Raw genomic sequence first — 18,763 nt, 5'->3', positions numbered from 1 at the left:
TTCCCAGTCGAAGCAAAACTACCCCCACTACCAGAAGGTCACCTATGACGTGTACTTGGCGGCCAAGAAGCTCAAGCACTATTTCCAAGAGCATCCCATCAAGGTGGTGGCCACAGCGCCCTTGGCGGAAATCATTGGCAGCAAGGACGCCAATGGCCGGGTTGCCAAGTGGGCCCTGGAGCTGGCGGCCCACTCCATCCTCTATGAGGCAAGAACCGCCATCAAGTCGCAGATCCTAGCCGACTTCTTCATCCACTGGGCCGAGATGCAGTACGTGCCGCCTGTGCCTGACTCCACACACTGGAAGATGCACTTCGACGGCTCGAAGATGCGCACCGGCTTGGGAGTTGGCATCGTCATCACCTCTCCCAAAGGAGACCGGCTGGACTACGTCCTGCAGATCCACTTCGCCGCATCTAATAATGTGGCGGAGTATGAAGCGCTCATCCATGGGCTCAAGCTGGCCAAGGAGATTGGCGTGCGCCGCATCCTGTGCTTCGGCGACTCCGACTTGGTTATCCAGCAAGCATCAGGCGAGTGGGACGCGAGAGATGCCAACATGGCGTCGTACCGCTTCCTCGTCCAGCAGCTAACCAGCTTCTTTGACGGCTGTGAATTTCATCATGTGCCGCGAGCCAACAACGAGGCGGCGGATGCCCTGTCCAAGATTGGCTCAACCCGGCAGGCAATTCCGCCTGGCATTGCCCTACAGCATTTGCGGAAGCCATCCATCACACCGTCACCGGAGTCGGATTCCATATTCGTGCCGGCTGACGTGGGGGCTCTTCAGCCAAAGTCGGGGGCTTATCAGCCGAACCCGCCGGCTCCACAGCCGAACCCGGCGACCATGCAGTCGAACCCGGGGGCTCTTCAGCCAAAGTTGGGGGCTTATCAGCCGAACCCGCCGGCTCCAAAGCCGAACCCGGTGACCATGCAGTCGAACCCGGGGGCTCTTCAGCCAAAGTCGGGGGCTTATCAGCCGAACCCGCCGGCTCCACAGCCGAACCCGGCGACCATGCAGTCGAACCCGGGGGCTCTTCAGCCAAAGTCGGGGGCTTATCAGCCGAACCCGCCGGCTCCGCAGACTAACCCGGAACCTCCCACGCAGGAGGCCTTGTTGGTAAGCGTATTCGAGATAAGATGCGTACCATCATGGGCACAAGCATTCCTCTCCTACCTGGCAGATGGCAAATTGCCCGAAAACCGGGTCCAGGCCAGGCAGATTGAGAGAAGGGCCAAGGCCTATACAATCATCAACCACCAGTTGTACAAACGCAGCGTAAGTGGGGTGTTCCAGCGGTGTGTCGAGCCGGCTGAAGGGATTGAACTCCTCAGGGAAATCCATCAAGGAGAGTGCGGACATCACGCCTCCTCCAGAGCCATAGTAGGCAAAGCCTTCCGGCACGGTTTCTATTGGCCGACTGCGCTGAAAGATGCAGAAGAAATGGTGAAAAATGCAATGGTTGTCAGCGCTTTGCCAAGAAAAGGCACGCGCCGGCTTCCGCCTTGAAAACCATCCCCATCACTTGGCCATTTGCCGTGTGGGGCCTGGACATGGTGGGCCCATTCAGAACTGCCCGAGGCGGCATGACACACCTCTTGGTGATGATCGATAAATTCACTAAGTGGATCGAGGCAAAGCCGATCAAAAAGCTGGACGGCTCCACAGCCGTCACCTTCCTCAAGGACATCATCGTGAGATACGGCTACCCCCATAGCATCATCACCGACAACGGCAGCAACTTCGCCCAAGGCATCTTCTCTCGCTATTGCGAGGAAATGGGGATCCAGATGGACTTAGCGTCCGTGGCGCATCCGGAGTCCAATGGACAAGTGGAGAAAGCCAACGGCTTGATCCTAGCCGGCTTCCGACCCCGGCTAGTGGAGCCGCTCGAGCGAGCAGCCGGCTGCTGGATTGAAGAACTGCCTTCCGTACTCTGGAGCCTGCGCACCACGCCAAACCGCTCCGTCGGCTTCACGCCATTCTTCCTCGTTTACGGAGCCGAAGCCGTCCTGCCGACTGACATCGAGCACGACGCACCAAGAATCAAGCTGTACACTGAGGCTGAAGCCAAAGAAGCTCGTGAAGATGGAGTCGACTTGGTCGAAGAGGCCCGGCTGCAGGCCGTGTCCAGGTCTACCATTTACCAGCAAAGCCTCCGACGCTATCACAGCCGGAAGGTCCAGCCCTTAGCATTCCGAGAAGGAGACCTAGTGCTCCGGCTGATCCAACGGACAGCCGGACAGCATAAACTTTCATCCCCATGGGAAGGTCCCTTCATCGTGAGCAAGGCGGTGGGAAACGATTCCTACTATCTCATAGATGCCCAAGAGGCCAGAAAAAACAAGCCGGACAGGGCTGACGAGGAGACTAAACGTCCCTGGAATGTCAACCTGCTCCGCCCATTTTACACTTGAGGAGAGGAATGTATGTATCCCTTATATCACTTTTGTAACCTATGCTTATGAAAAAGTTTGCGCCGAGTGCGCCAACAATTTTTTCGCATACCTTACTACTTTTGCCGATTGGCTTGAACCCTCTCACTCAGCCGGATTAGTACCGTGATCCGGCTTCCGGACAGCCAGCTCCCGAACCAGCAGCAGACCGCAACCCGGCTGATCGACTGGCGGGAGTAGATGCTTAAGGAACCGGACACGCGAAAATCGACTAAGGGAAAGAGCAAAAGCGACTCGACTCTGTCCAAATTTTCATAAAGCATCGGCATGTTCAACTCGGCTCGTTCGACTGAAATATTATCGGCCTCACCCAGCGGCCCGCTCTTGATCCGGCTGCAGACCGCAACCCGGCTGTTGATCGGCAAGAGCAAAGACAAAGAGTGGGGCGAATGAGAAAAAGCAAACGGACCGGGGGAAAACAAGCCGGAGCACAAGTGATTAACAAACACACTAAAGCGTGACTTCATAAAAAAGAGATAATAACATTGTCTTACACCTACACCCGGCATTCCGGGGATTTAACGGCTGTCTTTTGGCAAAAGCAAGTAAAAAGCAGGAAAGTCTAAGCACCGGCTGGAGGAGGACCAGCCGGGGGAGCACTGGGACCGGCTGCCGGATCCCCTTCCGCGTCTGCCACGTCTTCATCTTCGGCTTCGTCCTCCCCCTCTTCAGGTGGACTCGGGTCCTCGATAAAGATGCCCTTGTCGACGAAGTCGGCTATGGCGCAGGCCCGGGCGAGCCGGAAGGTCTTGGTCTCCGGGCTGAGCCCATCCTCCACGCCGGCTCGCCGAGTCTCCAGCTGGTTGAGATCCACCTCGTCATACTAGGAGAGCATGAAGGAGAGGGCCATGTCGGCCCCAGCGCGCGCAGCCGAATCCTTCCAGTCGAGCAGACGGTCGGGCGCCTTCTCGAGCCACTGGATCAAGTTGGCGAGTTTGCCCCGGCAGCGTCTCCGTCGGCCACAGCATCCGGTACAGCTCCTGAGCCGCCTGCCGAAGCTCGTAGCACAGCATGGTGATTGGCTCGACGCGGGCGGCCATGGAAGCCAGATAATCGTCCATGGAGAAGTGCGGCGAGCTCTCTTCGCCGGTAGCTTCCCGGCGCGCAAGCCGCGCCCTGCCGGCCGCGTCCAGCGCCGCCTGCTGCGCCTCAGGAAAAGCCGCTGCAAAAGAAGCATGTCAAAAGCCTGTAAATCCGGCTAACACCATCCGGCAGGTCCCTGCCAGCAGTATCAGTCGGAAGCCGGGGAAAGGACAGAAAAATGCAAAATTACGAAGTTAAAAACAAAGCCTGGCGGCAGCCGGCGAGAAACGCCGCCTGCCACCAGCCTGAAGATGGAGATCATCGAAGTTAAAAACAAAGCCTGGCGGCAGCCGGCGAGAAACGCCGCCTGCTACCAGCCTGAAGATGGAGATCATCGAAGTTAAAAACAAAGCCTGGCGGCAGCCGGCGAGAAACGCCGCCTGCCACCAGCCTGAAGATGGAGATCATCGAAGTTAAAAAGAAAGCCTGGCGGCAGCCGGCGAGAAACGCCGCCTGCCACCAGCCTGAAGATGGAGATCATCGAAGATAAAAGCAAAGCCTGGCGGCAGCCGGCGAGAATCGCCGCCTGCCACCAGCCTGAAGATGGAGATATCGAAAAAAAAGGGGGCCTGGCGGCAGCCGGCGAGCAAGCACCGCCCCCCGCCAGTCGGAAGCTGGAAAATATTCAAGGATTTCCAGCTGCCGGCTACCAACAAAAATCCTTGCTGGCAGCCGACAGCCGGAAGCCGGCAAGGGACAGAAGAAAAGTAAGGAAAAATGGGACTTACCCGCCAAGCCACGGTCGAGCGCGCTGATCTCGTCCACCCAGCGTTTGGCCGTGGCCGTCAGCTCCTCCGACTTGGAGTTCACCTCGTCGCGAAGCCTCCGGCACTGCCCGTCCACCTCGTTCAGCCGACTGCTGAGGTCATCCACCTTCTCCCGCTCAACCCGCTTGACGCACTCAAGGGCGGAGAGATGGTCGGCCTCGAGCCGGCGCAGGCGCACCAGCTCCCCCTCGGTCTTCTGCGCCTTGATGGCCGCAGCCTTCACCGCCTCCTCGCTCTCGGCGCACTGCGCGCGGGCGGCGCGAAGGTCCTCCTCCAGCTGAGGGACTCGGGCTGCAACGGCTGCAAGCCGGCAAATCAGAGCCGTCAAGCCGGATAACCCAAAGAAAGAAGATCGTAAGGAAAGAAGTCTTACCTTGGGCAGCCTCCAGCTCGCGGGCCATGTCGGCACGCTCGCCTTTCGCCTTGTGGTAGCTGGCCACAAGCCGGTTGTACAGGGCTGTGCGCTTGTCCGAGACCGACAGTGGAAGAAGTCGAAAGTTAGAACATAAACGAAACCCAAGCCGGCCGCACAGCAGCCGGCCTGCGCCTCGGTGGGCTTCCAGGACAATACCAAATTGCAAAAAACGGGGATCAACTTACCTTGTGGACCTTCTCAATCCGCCTCAGGCGGTTGTTGGCTTCAGCACCGGTGGCGTCGGCGAAGGCGCGGAAGTCGGAGAAGAACATCTCCATGGAGGCCATCCCCTTCCGCTTGTCCCAGCTCGTCACCTCGTGCACATCGGCATCGCGCCACTCCTTCTCCATGGTGCCGGCTGAGCCCAAGCTGGAGTCGGGAGCGGAAACGACATTGAGGAGCGAGGCGGCTGGCGAGACGTGCAGGCTCACCAGCGGCTCCTTCGCCGGGCCCTTGGCCTTGACCAACGCCCTGGCGTCCGCGTCGGCGGGACTCAGCCCAACCCGCCGGGCCGGGCGCGGCAGTAGGCTCCGGCGGAGGCAGCACATCCCCTGACCTCGTGTCAGGGATGATGACTCCGGATGCAGCCCCGCCGGCTCCAGCTGCTGGCGCCTCGGGCGCAGTCCCGCCGGCTCCGGCTGACGGTACTCGAGGCCGACGGCGTGGGAAGAGGTCGTCGATGGTTGGCTGTGCGGCGCGGCGAGCCGGCTCGCCCTGGGCGCTGGAGCCAGGAGGTGGCACAGAAGACCCCGCCCCCGGAGCAGGAGGCGGGAAGACTGGTGGCGTGCGCGCCCGCGGCGGAGGCTGTGGAGTCGGCTCCCTCCTCTGCCGCTGCAGAGGCGGCGACGACACAATGCCAGAGGCCGGGCCAGCGCCGGCACTCTTGTTGAACTTGATGGCGGCCCTGGAATCGGTCGAACAAGAAGATGAGAAAGAGAAGAAAGAAAAGGAATCAAACAAAAAAGAAGAGGGGAGAAACTCACCCGGCTGCTTCCGGGACCGGCTTCAGCCCCTTCCGGCGCCGCTTCTTGGCCTCCGCCTCCAGCTGGGCGGTGGTCCGCTTCCGCCCCGTGGGTGCAGGCGAAGAAGCCGCGGGTGGCCTCGTCGAGAGGGGCACCGCGGGGATCGGCGGCGCCGATGAAGTCGGCATCTCCACCTCCTGCTCGTCCGGCTGCGGCGAAGGCGGCGGGTCGTCATGCCCTTGGGCGGCCTGTTCTGCCGCCTCCGGGCTCTCATCGTCGCCGGCTTGGTCAGCCGGATCGACGTGATCCGGCGTCCACACCTTCGCCGCCAGGTCCCCGTCTTCGAGCTGCTGCCGCGCGAACCTCTGCAGACAACGTAAACATATCAGACCATCCGGCCAAGCGGCAACAAGTCGGCAACCGGCCAAGCGGAGAAGAGCTTACCAACGGCGGCGGATCGTCCCTGCTGAACGGCTCCATACCCCAGTCCCAGTTGTCCGACAACCTGGCGTTGGAGACGAAGTTGACCAGCTTGGCCACCCCGCTCTTGCTGAGCTCAAGCTTCGACGTCCGGGTCGGGTCGAACCGGCCACTCATGTGACCAATCTTGTGGGCGCGTGCCTGCAGCGGCAGCACCCGGCGGGAGATGTAGCAGCAGAGGAGGTCGGCAGCCGTCAGCCGCTCTGCGTTGACGTAATCGCGAAGGAGCCGCCAGAGCATGTTCACCTCCTCCTCTTGGTCGGCCGGCTTGTAGCAGTGGCCCCAGTTGAGCTTGGCGGCAGGCGGATCGGGGGAGTACTTCGGCAGGTTCACCCAGTCGAACCCCGGGTTCTCGTTCTTCACATAGAAGAACGTCGTCTGCCACTTCTTCACCGAATCCACAGTCGGGATCTTCGGAAGCGGCGTCGAAGGGCGCGAGTAGAGGGAAGCCGCGCCGCAGGCTCGCAGGTGGCCGTCGGTGGTCTGGGCCTTGATGAAGAAGAGCCGGCTCCAGAAATCCACGTCTGGCCACAAGCCGGCGTAGCCCACGCAGAAGGCCACGTAGCAGCTGAGGGTGACGATGGCGTTGGCCGGCAGGTGGTGTGGCTGCAGGCCGAAGAAGTCGAGGAAGTGCCGGAAGAAGGCGGAGGCCGGCAGCCCAAACCCCCACTCGAAGTGGGCGGTGAAGACCACCCGTTCGCCGGGTTCCGGCTGCGGCGCCATCTCGTTCCCCGGGGCGCGCGCCTGCACCTGCGGCGGGATCCAGCGGAGGCGCACGAGGCGCGCGATGTCTTCATCGGTGACGCTGGACCCCTCCCACGACCCGCTCGGGAGCGCCATCTCCACCGAGTTCGAGGAGGAGGAAGACGACGGCGAAGAGCTTGACGGCGGTGGGCGCGGTGGAGGAGCACGCGCCGCGGACGGACGTCCACCCGTGGCGCCGAAACTGACGTGCGGCGGCGGCGTATCGGCGGAGTAGCGTGCCCGCGTCCGGATGCGAGAGGCTCGCCGAAGATTCGCCGGCGAAATCAACGAGCGCGTGAAGAAGTGCGGAGGAGCGGAGAGAAATGGGCCTGGGCGCGAGGAAGAAGAAGAAGTGTGCGGGGAGGCCTCCTCGGAGCCCCCCCGCCGCTATTTAAAGGGCACCAGGCAAGTGGCGACGTGGGGTCGTGGGCCGCGTCGTGGGGATTAACTGCGCCCACGATCTCCACCACGCCGTCGGCAGTTACTAGTAACCGGCACGCCACGTCACCCACGCCCGCAGAAAATCCGGGGGGACAATGAAGTGACCAGGCGAAACGACGTGACAGGAAGATTCCGTCAGAGCCGGTCAGTCGGGGTTCAGGCCTCGAGGCGGCGGAGACCCCGGCGCACCAAGTCGCAGCCGGACGTTCTCCACAAAAGCGGCCTACGCTCTCCCGACAAGCCGGAGACATCTCCAGCACTTACAAAAATCAAAGCCGCGACATCGAAGCGGCGTCCGGCTCGACAGCAGCTGGACGAAGCAAGCCGAAAGAGGGCGCAGCCGGCTGGAAGAGAATTCCCAGCCGGCCCCTCAAGGGCTTTTCAATAAACAAGCGGCATCCGGCTCGATTACAGCCGGACGAGGCAAGCCGAAGGAGGGCGCAGCCGGCTGAACGAAAATTCTCAGCCGGCCCCTCAAGTGCTTCACACACGATTGATGAGATCAACGACTAAGCGGCCATGGAAACCTACCCAGATCCTTCTCTACGCAGGACCTCGCCAGTTTCGGGGGATAATGTCGGGGGGAAGACCCCGTGTATGGCAAAAGACTGGGTACAGTTGGCTGAGGCCGGCTGGCTCGCGGCAAAGTCCGACTGAGGAGCAGCCGGCTGGAGCCGTGGCCGGCTGCCTTGCGAGCTGGCTGACCCCAGGTCTGCGCTAGACCAGTCATGGCCGGCTGCGCTATGGCTGGGCCGGCTTCTACGAGCCATATCCGGCTTGGCTTCGTTCTCCCTGACCGGCTCCTAGCTGGTGAGCCTTGCAGGAGAAGGCTCGGGAAGGGCTATCCGGGTTCAAAAAGTCTACGCTGAGCTCATCTGCAGTGTAAAGGCGAGGGGCACTGTGGAGCAATAGTGCCCCACGCCAGAGGCCTGCGTCATGCGCTGCTGGGCGGCCGGCGGAGACAGCGGGCGCCCCCCACACGTCGCTCGCCTGTCCCGTCCCCGCTGACCCCGACGGAGGGACGGATGTGACGCCCACGACCGGTGACGCCGCCCCTCGTCAGGATGCGGGAAAGCCGGAGCCGGCGGGCCCGGCCAGTAGCAGTAGGGACTTCTCTGTAAATGTAACAGGCACTATATAAGCCACACCACCCCTCTCGTGCGAGGGGGAGGACGAACGATCGATCATTTAGACATTTCTCATACTTAGCACCGCTCGGGGAGAGAGACCTTCATCTACCTCTAGCCTTCCCTCGCAGCCGGATTACAGCTCCAGGAGCATCATTGTACTGTGATATCTCGTATACACTCTAGAGCAGTAGTAGGGGTGTTACCTCCATACGAGGGCCCCGAACCTGGGTACGTCGCTGTGTCGCTCGTACTCATACCCGCATCCGGAAACCACCGTAGACCATACAGGAACCACCTACTTAAGCCACCCTATGGCATATGCCGTGACGATACCACGACATCCACGGACTAGCAAAACTCTTGGTTGTATCTAGTATACATCCTTAATACACACTTATGGTAAGGAATGTATTTCTGCCATCCTACTAACATATCTCGTAAAAGAAATATGTAGCGATTACTAGAATAATCCGCATAAAATATAAGCATCGCTACGGAAGATCTAATCTTATCGTAGTCAACTCTTTGAACTTTTTCATAAACAACTTTTCGACAAGTCGAGCTTCTTCAAGGATATTGCATCCATGTCCATTAATTTTATAGATCTATTTACTTTCAAAAAGTATTCATCTATCTTGGATTTCATGGCACTTAGCCATTTTAACGGAGTCAGGGCCCATCATAGCTTCTTTGTATGTTGTTGGTTTATCATTGTTCAAAATCAATCCTTTGTCCAAAAATCATTTATTTGATCACAAAGTAAACCATACCTACAAGGTTCAATAGGTACTTCAATTTCCATGACTATAACACTTTGTAGACATGGGAGCTATAAGTGTCGTAGCCGCTTCCGGAACCATTTCCGACTCTGCGCTACTCTGCTCATCATGCTCAGGTTTATCAACCTTATCAAGTTCCATTGTCCTCCCACTCAAATACTTCGCTAGAAACAATTTCTTGGAAATAATCAACCTTATCAAGTAACATCGACAAACACTTTTGTCTTTGACTTCATAGTGGAAAGAATTCCCAATTTGTTCTCTGGGATAACCAATAAAGACATTCTTCCAATTTTGGTAGTAAACTCATTTACTTATGCTATGCATACCAAAATTTAAGAAAGGACTATTAGGGTTTATACCCATGCCATAACTCATATGGTGTCATTTCAACGGATTATGATGACGCTCTATTTAGTGAAAAAGCGGTAGTCTCTAAAGCATAATCCACAAAAATATAATGGAATCATTTTATCTCATCATTAATCCAACAAGGTTTGGATACGTCCCTCGAATACTCCATCATAGCTATGGTGTTCCGAGAATCGTGAGTTGTGGAACAATTTCGTAACTCTCTTAGATGTTCGCTCAAATTCGTAATTCAAATATTTCCTCCATGATCCAATCATAGATATTTGACTTTTCTATTACGATGATTTCCACTTCTTGCTGAAATTTATTTGAATCTATTCAAATGTTTCAAAATTTGTCCTTATTGAATAAATATATCCATATATATACACTCAATTCATTGTTGGAAGTTTTCATGAAGTAGAAGAATCTTCCGCAAACAACTATGCCTAATGAACCATATACATCATCATGTATGTCTCCACTAAGCTATTTGCCCGTTCAACTCTTGGCCTATGAACGGTATTTCAGTCATTTTCTTTAGAAAATATTTGCAAGCGCCGAACGATTCAAAAATCGAATGACTCCAAAAATCCATTTGCATGGAGTTCCTTCATGCGTTCCTTTCTAACATGACCTAAATGGCGGTTCCACTAATAAGTGGAATTCACATCATTTGCCTTATGGCATTTTAGCGTCAGTGTTATCCATGTGTGTTTCACCATAAAGATTTATAATAACTTATCCATCATACATGGGATACTGTCATAATTTGAACAACTCATTGTTTTCATTTGACAAGAACAAAACAACAATTATAAAGTTCTTTATTATAAATCTGAAGGGCTACGTAGAATGCCAACGATGAACATAATAACACTTTATTTTGTTCCAGACGTACATTATTACCACATTCCTTGTCAGTCACTTGGGCCATTATATTCTTTTATTGTGTTGTGTTGTATGACATCTCATACCAACCAATATGGTACAAATACCTAAGAATTTCATTATGTGACCATCCAAAGAATACATTCATAACATGTATATCATCTATATACACCTGAGCTAGACTTTCTAGTCTTTTCTTTCTTTCTGCCAAAAACTTTTGTAGTTTCTCTTTTGGCTTTCCTCATTTTTCAGAAAACACTTCAACATCAATAACCTCTAGGTTTGTTGGTCAAATACCAATAACCTTGAGGTTCTTACTTTGAAGTTGATCATCACATGACAAGTGTTCCAGATTTCACTATTAGTAACTTTTTAATGTGATGAACAATTTCACTCATAATTTTTATCCATCAAATCATGATGACTTTCCGAGACCATGTATGTACATGCTAGGCTCGTCAAGTTTAACCTCAGTATTCGCATGTGAAAATCTGGCTTGCACCCGTTGTATGCACACGTAGAATCGATAACACCCGATCATCACGTGATGCTTCGAAATGACGAGTCTTAGTAACGGTGCATACTAAGGACGACCACTTCATGGATATGCGAATATCGTTAGTGCCCAACTAATTGGAGGATTGGGACGCCTAGCGTCTTCAACCTTCGTACATTCCCATAAAACTTATGAGTTTATGTAGTCTCACTAAATTATATTCTATCATCTTGCACTAAGGTCTTAGATATCACATATATCTCACACCTTGCTTATTTCTGAAAACTATCTTTTCAGCTCCTTACTTTTCAAACGGATTTGAACTTCAAGTTTTACGGAGACAAGATGATTTTAGGTACTAATTGAAACCATTGCTCTTTTGAATCAGCAATGTGAGGTTTACCAATAGTTCGCAATAGGACTTAATCATTTCTTGATTCTTTAACAATACGGTACCAGTCCGTAAAGTTACTTGTCAGATTTAACAGTGTTTCTATCTCAATTACTAGACTAGCGCATGGTAGATAACGGATGCCAATTCTACAAATTTAATTCAAAACACTATTCAGACTATGTTCATGATAATTAGTTCATGTTTTAATCTAATTACTAATGAACTTCCACTTAATACAACATCCCTCATAGTTGTTTAGTGGCACACGATCCATATTCAATACACCAAGTCCGATCATCACGTGAGATGATGTAGCTTCAATGGTGAACATCAACATGTTGATCATATCATCCATATGACTCATGTTCAACCTTTTGGTTTCCTGTGTTCCGAGGCCATGTCTGTACATGCTAGGCTCGTCAAGCAAACCCAAGTATTTCCGCGTGTGCAACATGGCTTACACGCGTTGTATGTGAACGTAGAATCTATCACATCCGATCATCACGAGATGCTTCAAAACGACGAACTTTAGCAACGGTGCATACGAGGGGAGAACACTTTATTATCTTGATATTAATGTGAGGGATCATCTTATAATGCTACCGTCGCGATCTAAGCAAGATAAGATGCATAAAGGATTAACATCACATGCAATTCATAATATGTGATATGATATGGCCTTTCTTCTTGTGCTTTTGATCTCCATCTACAAAGCACACAAGCATGATCTCCATCATCACCAGCATGTTTGTCCACCATCCATAGCAACTATTACAACTACTAACTCATAGTAATGGAATAAAGCTATTACATGGTGATTGACACGCAGGTCATGAAATAATAAAGACAACCATTATGCTCCTGCCGGTTGCCATAATACAATAATGATCATCTCATACATATTCATCATCACATCATGGCCATATCACATCACCAAACCCTGCAAAAACAAGTTAGACGCCTCTAATTTGGTTTGCATATTTTACATGGTTTAGGGTTTTCGAGTAAGATCCAATCTACCTACGAACATGAACCACAACGTTGATACTAGTGTTGTCAATTGAAATAGTAGATTGAATCTTAACTATGGTGAGAGAGACAGACACTCGCAAAGCCACTTATGCACTACAAGTTGCATGTCAAGCGTGGAGCAATTCTCATGAACGCGGTCATGTAAGGTTAGCCCGGGCCGCTTCATCCCACCATCCCGGAAGATGCAAAATACACATAACAAAAGCAACAAAAGCATCAACGCCCACAAAACCATTGTGTTCTACTCGTGCAATAGATCTATGCATAGACACGGCTCTGATACCACTGTAGGGTTCGTTGCATAGAAAACAAAAAATTTCTACCGCAAAGACGAATAAAACCAAGATCCAATCTATGGAAAAGCCAAGATCTAATCTATGAGATCGGAGCAACGAGATAGATGAGAAACTAACCCTCGTAGATCCAAAGCCTTAACGAGATCAGATCTCGTGGTTGATGTAGATGATCCTTCTAGTGCTGCAATCCGGCAGCACTTCCGTACTCGGTCACACGTACGGTGTCGATGGCGTCCTTCCTCTCCCCGTTCCAGTGGGCAGCGGAGGTGGTAGATCCCCTCGGAATCCCAGCAGCACGACGGCGTGGTGGTGGTGGTGGAGGAGAAATTCCTGCAGGGCTTCGCCAAGCCTGCGCAGGAGAAGGAGGAGGGAGAGAGGGGGCGGCTAGGGTTTGGGGAAGGGTGTGTCCGACCCCCTACCCTCTCCCCACTTTATATAGGGGCTAGGGTCGGCCAAGGTGGCCCCCAAACTCATCTAGGGCCGGCAGCCAAGGGGGAGACTTGCCTCCTATGTTTCCCCCCCCTTAATTTTAGGGATTTGGCCTTATCCCTTTAGGTGGGGCGCATGGGCCATGGTGGGCTGCATCCCCAGCCCATGTGGATGTGGTGCACCACCCATTTAGCCCATGTGGTCCCTCTGGGACAGGTGGGCCCCACCGTGGGACCCTCGGAACCTTCTAGAAGATTCCCGGTACGATACCGGAAAAATCCCAAACTTTTCCGCAACCATAAAATCAACTTCCTTTATATGAATCTTATTCTCCGGACCATTCCGAACCTCCTCGTGATGTCCTAGATCCAATCCGAGACTCCGAACAACATTCGGTCTCCATCTCATATTCCATATCTACTATACAACATCGAACCTTAAGTGTGTCACCCTACGGTTCGTGAACTATGCGGACATGATAGAGACACCTCTCCGATCAATAACCAATAGCGGACCTGGATATCCATAATGGCTCCCACATATTCAACGATGACTTCGTGATCGAATGAACCATTAACATACGATACCGATTCCCTTTGTCATGCGATACTTTACTTATCCGAGGTTCGATCATCGGTATCTCTATACCTAGTTCAACCTCGTTACCGATAAGTACTCTTTACTCGTACCATGGTTATCATCCCTTGTGACCTTGTCACATGCTTGCAAGCTAATTGAATGACATTCCACCGAGAGGGCCCAGAGTATATCTATCCACCATCAGGATGGCCAAATCCCACTCTTGATCCATGCGCTTCAACTCATACTTTCCGAATACTTAATCCCATCTTTATAACCACCCATTTACGAAGTGGCGTTTGATGTAATCAAAGCATTCATCCGGTGTAAGTGATTTACATGATCTCATGGTCGAAGGACTAGGTTACTATGTATCGATAGCTTATAGCAAGTTGAACTTAATGACTTGATCTTATTCTATGCTTACTATGGGTGTGTGTCCATCACATCATTCACCTAATGATATGACCTTGTTATTAATAACATCCAATGTTCATGATCAGGAAACCGTGATCATCTATTAATTAACAATCTAGCTTAACAAGAGGCTTACTAGGGACTCTGGTTGTTTACACAACATACATGTATTAATGTTTCCGGTTAATACAATTATAGCATGGAATGTAAACATTTATCATGAACATTAAGATATAACAATAAACACTTTTATTATTGCCTCTTGGGCATATCTCCAACAGACCTTTGCTAAAAAAAATCATGCTGGAGTTCCAAAATTCGCCGGAACGGAAGTTAATCAACATTTCAGCAAAACATTGGCAACTCAATGTTCCTGCACATCAAAACAATGCATGGAACCGCTTTTTGCCATCACAAGTGACATAACCGCGACTTTGCACCAACTAATGCACATTCCACTCATTAGTTATATACCTATTAGTTGACGCGAGGTCCAAAAGCACCGGAGAGACGCCACACATCGACCTTATGCTCGAGAGATCTAGAGATCTAGAAATAGAGAGAAGTGAGAAAGGTGGTGTGTGGAGGAGATAGATCTAGATCTAGATCTAGATTTTGCAAGCTAGCTAGAGGGGCTAGTGCGTGCGAGGGGAGCACTTTTTGCTCAAATATATCAAAATTGATTGGTTGAATTAGCTAAAATGGGTGGGGGAATGAGTTAACAAGTGCTTCGGTCGAGTTGCCATTAAATGTGAGTGAGTGAAGGTGGTGGTAGGTGGCTGGTCGAATTTGTATAAAGGCCCAGGTTACCACCGGCAAGATTGATCTGAAAACACCAGCGATAACTATTTTATCCCCAGGGAAATTTACTACGGGGCGCCGGCGGTAATTTCAGCCCGAGTGGCCCACGCAGGACCACTTTACCCCCGACGCCTTCTAACCCATTTTGCCGGTGGTAGATAGCCTTATCCCCGGCGCTTCTAACCCATTTCGCCGGCGGTAATGTGAGGCCCATTCGGGGCCTTGCGGCCCAACACATCCTCAGCGCCTTCTGGCTCTCTTCGCCAGCGATAAGTGGGCTAGCCCCGGCGCCTCCAACCATATTCGCCGGCGGCAACGCGAGGCGACCCTGGAAGGCCTTACCGCCGGCCACTTTGGCCCGAGTTCTCCGGTGGTAATAAGTCCGGCTATAAGGTTATTCCTAGTAGTGTAGAACAAGGCAAAGAGGCCATCTTTGCCGTGTGCCATGACCAAGCCCATGGCAAAGGCCATTTGGCCTGACCATTTGGTCACCGCGCACGTCCTTGGCGCACAGATTTGCGCATGTGTCCCCATTGCCGTGTGCATGCACACGATGTCGAGGGTACTCCTCGGCAATGCCCTCCGTATGGGGCTTAGGGTAGATAGAATCCTGTAGGCTGACACGAGACATCGGTTATCAAACAAACGGGGAGAGCGATTTACCCAGGTTCGGGGCCCTCGATGAGGTAAAACCCTTAAGTCCTGCCTGTCTGATCTTGATTATGAAAATATTGGGTTACAATAGGGTGCCGAAGGTTTCGGCTATGATCTCGTCGAGAGGCTAAGTTCTGCGGGGACCTAGCTCTAGACTTGCGGTGGCTATTATTGCTAATATTGCGTGTGTCCTCGGCAGCCTCTCTCCTGGCCCTTATATTGGGAGCCAGGTCCCTAGAGATCTGTCCGGGTACGACTATTCTGAATCTACCGCTCGTAGAAGTCTTCACTCATCTTCTCACATATGGTTTTAGAGCTTCATCTAGTAGTAGTCAATCTTTTCTTCATAGGCATAATATTTGATAGAGGCAAACTTGACTCATTCTTTTATTAGTTTCATGGAGCAGAACGTAGTTATTAAACACCCTTTTTCTACTTGGTTTCACGTAAGAAATTATAAATTCTTAAAGAATTACTTATCAAAATTATGGGATTTTACAGTAAACAATCAGCAATTTCTCTAAAAAATTATAATCACTACCGAAAAGGCCATGATTTATTTTGTATAATATTACAGTCATAGGTAAAATTACAAAAATAAATTGCGGGATTGGTTCTTGGTTACCTTTTTTAAAAGACGAAGCTTTTCACCACTCGTTGCCTCTATATGGCGGACACATATATGTAGCCTAAATTTTATCATTTTTGTGTGCATCTAGGAGTACAACACAAATATGTACATATATTTGATCATCTCATATGCAAAGAATCGTACTCTCAACTTTCCGAAGAAATAATATGTAATCCACCCATCATCTAACCATGCATCATGCGGTGGTTAATTTAATAGAAAACAAAATGATGAAAGCATGTTTTTTGGCTGGTTTAACACGTATATAAACCTACCCCAGATGATATATTCATTATTTTGCATCTACATATATCTGTTGTAGGTAACAACAATGTCCGGTGATATAGGAGGAGCTTGGCGAGCCAACTCGTTCACCCTCCCCTTATAGTATCATGGTGTTAGGGAGTTTGCCGTTAGTTCGCGGCAGAGCTATCAACATACCGTCATACCGAATGCCGAATTTGTGTAGCAATCATTCTTGGCACATTTAATTTTATAGGAGCACATGGACTCCGAAAAGTTTTTCCAAAGGACTGGTAGATAGAATTTTTACTTAGACGACGTACATAACACAAATTGTTTCTAGCCTTGTGTCGGCTATATTTTAAATATTTAACAAACTATATAAATAACAGAAAACAAACATAACGTGTCAACTTTTACGTTACATTATAAATCACGAGTCTGTTGGTTAATCTGCGCAGCTAGCATCCCATAATAGTGCCTACAAAGATTTATAAATATGGGCGACAAAAGTAGTATAAAAGTAGCACAAAGGTGAATGCAGTTAGCATTAATGACTAATAGGGAGTAATTAAATATGAAATAATACCACAATATTTGAAAACTTAAAGTCATTTAAAAAACTAAAAACATATGTGTCGAAAATGCATGGTCGATGTGTATGCTAATTAATCTGTCCATGCATCGCTAGGAATGATCTCGGTAGTAATGATTCACATGCAGACAACAAGCTATCGATGTTCGTCTTCAATCTTAGAAACTCTGACCGAAGAGCTAGCAAGCAAGTCTAGCTAGTGGATCCATGGTCGGTTGCATTAATGTGCATGCCATAGGAGGATAATAATTGCTTATCTCAAATCGAGCCACATGCATTCCCATGGCACCAATCATGCTACAACTGGATTAATGCTTGTGTGTGTACTATAGTTAACCGGTAGTCTCAAAATGAGTCAGATGCATTCCAATGGCACATATTAGTTTGCAGCTAGATTGATCATGGTGCGTGTAGTACTCTAATTAATAGGTGGTGTTAGAATGAGTCAGATGCATTCCCATCTCACCTACGATTTATGTGGGTTGTAGAAAGTATTCTCATTCTTTAGAGGTTGTTAATTGCTTGCTTATTCTCAACCTTAGGTTCGGTCAAACTAGAGCCTATCGGTTTAGTTTGGAGGTGGACATGGACATGGTATGTTCTCAAACTGGAGCATAAAACCATGTAAAAGCAAGTGCGCCATCACTGTGCCACGATAGCAAAACCTGGTTCATATATAGACGACACGGACATAATATCTTTCGGCTACCCTTTTGATTCATATATTCAACCGCGAATTAAAGAAACCATGTAAGCTTCGATCCATGTATTCTTAAGATCGATGCCTACAAGGTATAAGAAAAAGAATTAGAACCAATGAGCTTCATATAAAATGTCGGCATGACCTTTGCCAAAAAAGGGCATATTGAGTGTCAGCAATTTGATGAAACCGAAATGAATCAGCGTTTCGCAAAAGCATTGGCAACTCTTGTACATTCCCTGTAAAATGAACACATGGAGCAACTACAATGAGTCGTTGCATCGATCGGCTGGATGGCCGATACAAAGGTTTTCATCATCTCACACGTGCATGTCAACAAATATGTGTACTGGTGGAGGGTAAGGTTTTCTCACCCTAGAGATTAGAAGATGACCGAGGTGTTGATCGAGCGAGTGGTATTTAATGCATCAATAATGCAAGATAGAGAGATATTCAATGCTAGTGAGTGGGTGGGGGAGAATTAGATCTAGCTAGCTACTATAGGACATAGTGGGTGGAGAAGTAGATCTAGCTATCTACTAGAGGAGCTAGTGTGTGGAGAAGTAGATTTAGGTAGCCACTAGAGGAGAGAGTGCGTGAGGAAAAGAACAAGAGGGGAGAGAGGACAAATAAAGTGAGGAGGAAGAACAAGCAGATAGGGGTCATATGTGAATAGTGATCTACAAATATATTAGTGACGCGACACTGATGTGTCTTATACTAGTGGCACGTCACCACAATGACTCGCCACTAATAACAGACTATACAAGCACGGGCGTGCGCCGCCGACACTCTCCTAGCTGCTATATCCCGGCTGTTTTCTTAGTTAGCTCACCGGCATTTGCCCCATGGGCTGCACCTCTTCCCCGCACATGTTGGCCCCCATGCTGCTCCTCTTCCACGGGCTGGTGCGGGGAAACTGCTCTCCGGCGCCGCCGGCGGGCCGTGAATGTGCGTCGGCCTCTCGGCATGACCCCGGTGATGAGGTGTCGGCCG

Source organism: Lolium perenne, chromosome 3 (genome assembly GCF_019359855.2).
Source record: "Lolium perenne isolate Kyuss_39 chromosome 3, Kyuss_2.0, whole genome shotgun sequence".
Taxonomy (NCBI): domain Eukaryota; kingdom Viridiplantae; phylum Streptophyta; class Magnoliopsida; order Poales; family Poaceae; genus Lolium; species Lolium perenne.
Note: the sequence above shows the minus strand (reverse complement) of the source record.